Source organism: Triticum urartu, chromosome 5A (assembly GCF_056163025.1).
Source record: "Triticum urartu cultivar PI428250 chromosome 5A, HENAU_Tu73, whole genome shotgun sequence".
Lineage (NCBI taxonomy): Eukaryota > Viridiplantae > Streptophyta > Magnoliopsida > Poales > Poaceae > Triticum > Triticum urartu.
Window position 1 is genome coordinate 47,189,344 of NC_141877.1, and position 8,745 is coordinate 47,198,088.

Sequence of the window (8,745 nt, forward strand, 5' to 3'; positions counted from 1 at the left end):
TTTGCAAAGTTTTAGAATCCTCAAATTCTAAAAGGAAAAAAGATATGCTCAAATTTTAGTTTTTTTGAATTTTAGTTAAATCTGGTCAAACTATGGTCAAACTACTTATTCAAGAAATATTAGTGTTACTACATAATTATTCAAGAATATTAGTGTTACTAAATAATTATTTCATTTTTTTTGAATTTTGGTCAAATTTGGTCAAAATGTGGTTAAACTATGATCAAACTATGGTCAAACTACTTATTCAAGAAATATTAGTGTTACTAAATAATTATTGTTTTTTAGAATAATAGTTTCAAACTCAAACAGTGAAACGTGTGACTTCATGCTCAAGCTAAACTCTTGAGGGTTAATAGGATTGATATCTTACTATTGTGAGGAAAACAACAAGTGCACACTTGGAAACGAGGGGGAATAGAACCCGGAAGTTAAGCGTGCTTAGGCCGGAGTAGTGAGAGGATGGGTGATCGGCCGGGAAGTTAGATGATTTGGAATGATGAGGGGTGATTAGAGATTAGAGGTTAAATTGAGCAGTGATGAGGGGTGATTAGAGATTAAATTGTAAAATAATTCAGAAATTTGAAAATCAGGAAAAAAAATTTAAATTTTTTTTAAAAAAGAACCGGGACTAAAAGGGGGGAGGGGTCTTTAGTACCGACCCCAGAACCGGGACTAAAGGCGCGCGTGAAGCTAGATGGGATTAATCTGAAGCCTTCTCATATATCAGGTTAGTTCAGATCAGACCCCCCACCTAAAAAAGTCTAAACTTTATTTAAATTGAACTAACACATGCACCTGCCATTCTGAATCCTAACTAGATTGGGTCAACATATGCAATTCGTAAAATTCTTGCAGATCCCATTTAGACTTGATGGCTATTTTTGTTCCTGCAGACCTAATTTAGACTTGACGAGGCTATTTTCTTCCACATGGCCATCTGTTAATGGTAAATACTGTAGCATTCCAACTAAGTATCCAGAGGGAAGACACTTGATTGCTAGATCAATATACACATGGAATTATGTTCTTCAGCTTATATATATACTGTCATGTATTTCTCCTTTTGTTATGCTCAGATAATCATCTCAAGGCATTTGACACATTGATTAAATCTTCATATGTTGTCTCCATATTAAACGTAACATAACCAAGAGTTTATCAGCTTATGTTTTTTTATTGAATACGAACATTTCTACCTCTATACCCTTTTCTTCTAACTGTGAACTCATATGATTACCTAATGTATATATACATGTACATCTATTATTGATATCATATTTGAATTATATTTATTAAGAATGACAGATTAAGGAAATGGCAGCACGCACAGAAATTAAGGGGATGACAGATTAAGCTAGCAGCTAATTGAAGGAAAAAATGCAGAGCTTAGTACGTAGTACGTAAACCAGCTGAAGTAATCTCTGTGAGGCCACCGAGTTCTTCCAGCGGCAGCATTGTCGCACGCGAGGGGTCGCCATGGCGGCGGCCTAGGCCTGGAGTGCACGGCGTCCCTCAGGGTGATAGTCTAGCCCACCGTGTCTCCGGAATTGAGCTAACTTGAGGGCCATCGCAGATGCGCCCTTGAGAGGAACTTACAACGAACACCTTGTGGGTGACCTTGCGTCCAGCTCGAGGGCGGCGAACAGCCAACATGACCTTGTCGGTGGTCATTGACTATCGAGCAGGTTGTGGACCTCAGACCAGATGACTGGACAGTTGCAGGAAAGGGGAGAAAAGCCTGGAGAGCCACCGCGGTCATCACTCCTCGCATTGTCGCAGTCACTGCTCCTGGAGCAGCAGCGCGCACGCACGCCGGAGCAGTCATTGCCGCTATGATATGATATGAATGAACGTGTACGTACGCGCTTCTTATGTATTCTGTCAGTAGTACAATCGCTGAAATCAGCTAGCGGACGCACGATGCAGTGTCACTGCGAAGCCGGAGTGCCGGAAGAGGCCGCCCAGACTGATACTGCAGATACATGGAGGATAACATAGACACTCAGAACCTGGCTTTCTGACTGAATCGGAGAGTTGGACTAGTGCGCCGAATCACGATGGAGTTCGACTCCGAGTTCTACCTACAATTCCATCCTCCTTATAAACACTACCAGAATATCCGTGTACGCCGACGGCCTTATCTATGCCGACAGCCCCCGTCGACATAGATGGACATATACCGACGGATTAGGGCAGGCCAGGCGTAGAAATGCCGTCGGCATATGTCGACTTATCCCGACGGGGGCCGTCGACATACAACAGCCGTCGGGACCGCGCGAGATACGCCTACGGGGACCGTCGGCATAGGTTAGGCTGTCAGCATAGCCCAGGCCCACCTACCCGGTCAGCGACGACCGTTTGACGACGTCGAAACTACGCCAACGGGGGCTAACGGCGGTCGTCGACATATCTATGCTGACGACATAGATTTGCTGACATCACCGATCTGTGTTGTCGACATGTCATCGATCCGAGGGAGTGGAGGGCCCATAGTGTGGCAGAGATATGCCTACGGCATAGCCGTTGGCATAGGCCTGGCCCATGCCCTCTGCCACATCATCGATCCGTGGGATCATAGCTCCGTGTGCACAGCTATGCCGACGGCCTTGCCGTCAGCATAGATTTATTTTTTTCAATTTTTATTTTATTTTATTTTATTTTTTTCACAAGATAAATGTGTCTTATCTAAACAAAAAACATACCCCGATGGTATATTGATTGCCCCCCCACCGACGTCGCTGTCGCCGTGTCACAGAGGGGGGAAACGGCGACACAGAGGGAATCTGATTAGTGGGGGATTCGGGATGGCCTTCGGGGTGTAGCTATGCCACCTAAACATCGCACGAGTCCTGATGCATGTGTGAAAGTGTTCTTGCATGCGTAGGCGCCCGTCTTGGGGCTCTGCGGTGTGCCCCCCCTCCACGCAAGGCAGTGCCGCCGTCACTTGGAGGGGGGGCACACCCCGGAGACTCATGCCGCCTCTTTAGACATGCCATCACACCATCCCGCATGTATGAGGGCCCGGTGTGACGCTCCGGTGGCATTGCTACACCCAGGGCCCTCATCCCGCCTAACCCTGTAGCGTTTGACCACGAAATCTAGCCCTTTGACTTTCCATGGATGGGCTTTGACCAGTGGACCTCTCCACCTGGTTGTGTTAGGTCAGCCCATAGGAACACTTTGGAGCAACATCCGGGCCAAACCCAAAGCAAAATCCCCTCTGTGTAGACCCCACGTGTCCGTTTCCCCCCTCCAGGTGCCGGCGACGGCGCCGTCCGTGAGGGGGGCCACAGCCCGGAGATGTGTGACGCCTCTTCAGACATGCCAGCACACCACGCCGCATGTATGAGGGCCCGTTGCGACGCTCCGGTGGCATTGCTACACCCCCAGGGGCCCCGTCCCGCCTAACCCTGTAGCGTTTGACCATGAGATCTAGTCCTTTGACTTTACACGGACGGGCTTTGACCAGTGGACCTCTCCACCCGGTTGTGTTAGGTCAGCCGATAGGAACACTTTGGAGCAACATCCGGGCCAAACCCATAGCAAGATCCCCTCTGTGTAGACCCGACGCTTCCGTTTCCCCCTCGAGGTGCTGGCGGCGACGCCGTCCGTGAAGGGGGCCACACCCTGGAGACGTGTGTCGGGCGTTTGCAACCGCCAAAACACTTCTAGAATTGTGAGAGGCCGCCTACGCAAGATTTGGTGGCATGCTAGCCCACGGAGGCCGCCGGCCAAAGTCGTAGACACGCGAAGAGCAATCCGCGTAGAGGGAAGAGTTCAGATTCTTCTCCATCACCAAAAATTATGAAAAATTACCATCATTCCTATAGCACATGTGCCCACGTCGTGTAAAAAACTCATGATTTTATCACGCTCCGAGTATTTAATAATATTCACGCCGCACCGTTACCGCAGAACGTCTAGTACTGTGTTATTGCCCTCCATGAGGGGGGCCACACCCCGGAGATGCGTGCCACCTCATCAGACATGCCACCACACCGTACGACACGTATGAGGGCCCGGTGCGATGCTTTGGTGGCATTGCTACCCACAGGGCCCCCGTCCCGCGCCTAACCATGTAGCGTTTGACCACGAGATGCCCTTTGACTTTCAACGAACGGGCTTTGACCAGTGGACCTCTCCACCCGATTGTGTCAGGTCAGCCCATAGGAACACTTTGGAGCAACATCCGGGCCAAACCCACACCGAGATCGCCTCCGTCTAGACCCGAGACGTCCGTTTTCCCACTCTAGGTGCCGGCGGCGGCGCCGTCCGTGAGGGGGCCACACCCCGGAGACGCGTGCCGCCTCTTCAGACATGCCACCACACCACCCGCATGTATGAAGGCCTGGTGCGATGCTCCGGTGGCATTGCTACCCCCAAGGGCCCCCATCCCGCCTAACCCTGTAGCGTTTGATCACGAGATCTAGCCCTTTGACTTTCCACGGACAGGCTTTGACGAGTGGACCTCTCCACCCGATTGTGTTAGGTCAGCCCATAGGAACACTTTGGAGCAACATCCAGGCCAAACCCACAGTGAGATCCCCTGCGTGTAGACCCGACGCGTCCGTTTCCCCCCTCCAGGTATCGGCAGCGGCGCCGTCCGTGAGGGGGGCCACACCCCGGTGACGCGTGCCACCTCTTTAGACATGCCACCACACCACCCCGCATGTATGAGGGCCTGGTGCGACGCTCCGGTGGCATTGCTACGCCCAAGGGCCCCCGTCCCGCCTAACCCTGTAGCATTTGACCACGAGATCTAGCGTTTGACTTTCCATAGACAGGCTTTGACTTGTGGACCTCTCCACCCGGTTGTGTTAGGTCAGACCATAGGAACACTTTGGAGCAACATCCAAGCCAAACCCACAGCAATATCCCCTCCGTGTAGACCCGACGCGTCCGTTTCCCCCTCGAGGTGCCGGTGGTGGCGCCGTCCGTGAGGAGGGCCACACCCCGGAGACGCGTGCCGCCTCTTCAGACATGCCACCACACCACCCCGCATGTATGAAGGCCAATAACCCACAAGTATAGGGGATCGCAACAGTTTTCGAGGGTAGATTATTCAACCCAAATTTATTGATTCGACACAAGCGGAGCCAAAGAATATTCTCAAGTATTAGCAGCTGAGTTGTCAATTCAACCACACCTGGAAACTTAGTATCTGCAGCAAAGTGTTTAGTAGCAAAGTAATATGATAATAGTGGTAACGGTAGCAAAAGGTAACGATAGCAAAAGTAATATTTTTGGTGTTTTGTAGTGATGATAACAATAGCAACAGAAAAGAAATAAGCGAAGAACAATATATGGAAAGCTCGTAGGCAATGGATCGGTGATAGAGAATTATGCCGGATGCGGTTCATCATGTAACAGTCATAACCTAGGGTGACACAGAACTAGCTCCAATTCATCAATGTAATGTAGGCATGTATTCTGAATATTGTCAACTTATTCAAATCAAGTCTACGATATAAAGAGAGAGGCATAACATTAACACCGGCTCCAAGATCACATAAAGCAGTTTTAACATAGTTTCTTTTAATGGAGTATGGTATAGTGGGTACTTCTGGATCTCCAAGTTTCTTTGGTATTCCACCCTTAAAAGTATAATTAGCAAGCATGGTGGAAATCTCAGCTTCCGGTATCTTTCTTTTATTAGTAACAATTTCTTTCATATACTTAGCATAAGGATTCATTTTGAACATATTAGTTAATCGCATAGGCAAAAAGATAGGTCTAATCATTCCAGCAAAGCGCTCAAAATCCTCATCATCCTTTTTCTTGGATGGTTTGGGAGGAAAAGGCATGGGTTTCTGAACCCATGGTTCTCTTTCTTTACCGTGCTTCCTAGCAACAAAGTCTTTCTTATCATAATGTTGATTCTTTGATTGTGGGTTATCAAGATCAATAGCAGGTTCAATTTCTATATCATTATCATTACTAGGTTGAGCATCAACATGAACATCATCATTAACATTATCACTAGTTTCATGTTCATTACCAGATTGTGTTTCAACATCAGAAATAGAGATGTCATTGGGATTCTCAGGTGTGTCAGCAATAGGTTCACTAGAAGCATGCAAAATCCTACCTTTTTTTTCTTTCTTTTAGAAGGACTAGGTGCATCTATATTATTTCTCTAAGAATCTTGCTCAATTCTCTTAGGATGGCCCTCAGGATACAAAGGTTCCTGGGTCATTTTACTACCTCTAGTCATAACTTTAACAACATTATCATTTTTCTTACTATTTAATTCACTGAGCAAATCATTCTGAGCTTTAAGTACTTGTTCTACTTGAGTGGTAACCATAGAAGCATGTTTACTAATGAGTTTAAGTTCACCTTTAACTCTAGACATATAATCACCCAAGTGATCAATCATATAAGCATTTTGTTTCAATTGTCTACCAAAATAAGCATTGAAGTCTTCTTGCTTAACCATAAAGTTATCAAACTCATCCAAACATTGGCTAGCAAACTTAGTAGGAGGGATTTCAGCTTTATCATATCGATAGAGAGAATTTACCTTTACTACCTATGTCGGGTTATCAAGACCATGTGTTTCTTCAATAGGTGATGGATTAAAACCATATATTTCTTCAACAGGCGGTAAATTAAGACCATGTATTTCTTCAATAGGAGGTAAATTCTTAACATCTTCAGCTTTAATACCCTTTTCCTTCATAGATTTCTTTGCCTCTTGCGTATCTTCAGGACTGAGAAATAGAACACCTCTTTTCTTCGGAGTTGGTTTAGGAATAGGCTCAGGAGCTGGCTCAGGAAGTGTCCTATTATTTTCATTTGTTAACATATTATTCAATAGAATTTCAGCTTCATCCGGTGTTCTTTCCCTGAAAACAGAACCAACACAACTATCCAGGTAATCTGTGGGAGTATAGGTTAGTCCAATATAAAAGATATCAAGTATTTTATTTTTCTTAAGAGGATGATCATGCAAAGCATTAAGTAATTGGAGAAGCCTCCCCCAAACTTGTGGGAGACTCTCTTCTTCAATTTGCACAAAATTATATATATCTCTTAAGGCAGCTTGTTTCTTATGAACAGGGAAATATTTAGCAGAGAAGTAATAAATCATATCCTGGGGACTACGCACACAACCAGGATCAAGAGAATTAAACCATATCTTAGCATCACCCTTTAATGAGAATGGAAATATTTTAAGGATATAAAAGTAGCGAGTTCTCTCATCATTAGTGAATAGGGTGGCTATATCGTTTAATTTAGTAAGATGTGCCACAATAGTTTCAGATTCATAGCCATAAAAAGGATCAGATTCAACCAAAGTAATTATATCAGGATCAATAGAGAATTCATAATCCTTATCGGTAACAAAGATAGGTGAAGTAGCATAAGCAGGATCATATTTCATTCTAGCATTCAGAGTTTTTTGTTTAAGCTTAGCTAATAATTTCTTAAGATCACTTCTATCATTGCAAGCAAGAAAGTCTCTTTTAGTTTCTTCATCCATAACATAGCCCTCAGGCACCATAGGCAATTCATATTTATTAGGAGAGCCTTCATTATCACTTTCATCAATAATATTAGTTTCAATAATTTCATTGTCTCTAGCCCTAGCAAGTTGTTCATCAAGAAATTCACCAAGTGACACAGTAGTATCAAGCATAGAAGTAGTTTCATCATAAGTATTATGCATAGCAGAAGTGGCATCATCAATAATATGTGACATATCAGAATTAATAGCAGAAGCAGGTCTAGGTGTTGCAAGCTTACTCAAAACAGAAGGTGAGTCAGGTGCAGAGCTAGATGGCAGTTCCTTACCTCCCTCATAGTTGAGGGATAAATTTTTGTTTTCGCGTCTTTCAAGTTCTTCATAATGATAAGCAGATATAAATCCCAAGTGACTCAAAGAATAGAGCTATGCTCCCCGGCAACGGCGCCAGAAAATAGTCTTGATAACCCACAAGTATAGGTGATCGCAACAATTTTTGAGGGAAGATTATTCAACCCAAATTTATTGATCCGACACAAGGGGAGCCAAAGAATATTCTCAAGTATTAGCAGCTGAGTTCTCAATTCAACCACACCTAGAAACTTAGTATCTGCAGCAAAGTGTTTAGTAGCAAAGTAATACGATAGTAGTGATAATGGTAACAAAAGGTAACGATAGAAAAAGTAATATTTTTGGTGTTTTGTAGTGATGATAACAATAGCAACGGAAAAGTAAATAAGAGAAGAACAATATATGGAAAGCTCGTAGGCAATGGATCGGTGATAGAGAATTATGTCGGATGCGGTTCATCATGTAACAGTCATAACCTAGGGTGACACAGAACTAGCTCCAATTCATCAACGTAATGTAGGCATGTATTCCGAATATATTCATACGTGCTTATGGAAAAGAACTTGCATGACATCTTTTGTCCTACCCTCCCGTGGTAGCGGGGTCCTAGCGGAAACTAAAGGATATTAAGGCCTCCTTTTAATAGAGTACCAGACCAAAGCATTAACACATAGTGAATACATGAACTCCTGAAACTACGATCATCACCAGGAGTGGTCCCGATTATTGTCACTTCGGGGTTGCCGGATCATAACACATAGTAGGTGACTATAGACTTGCAGGATAGGATCAAGAACACTCATATATTCATGAAAACATAATAGGTTCAGATCTGAAATCATGGCACTCGGGCCCTAGTGACAAGCATTAAGCATAGCAAAGTCATAGCAACATCAATCTCAGAACAAGTGGATACTAGGGAT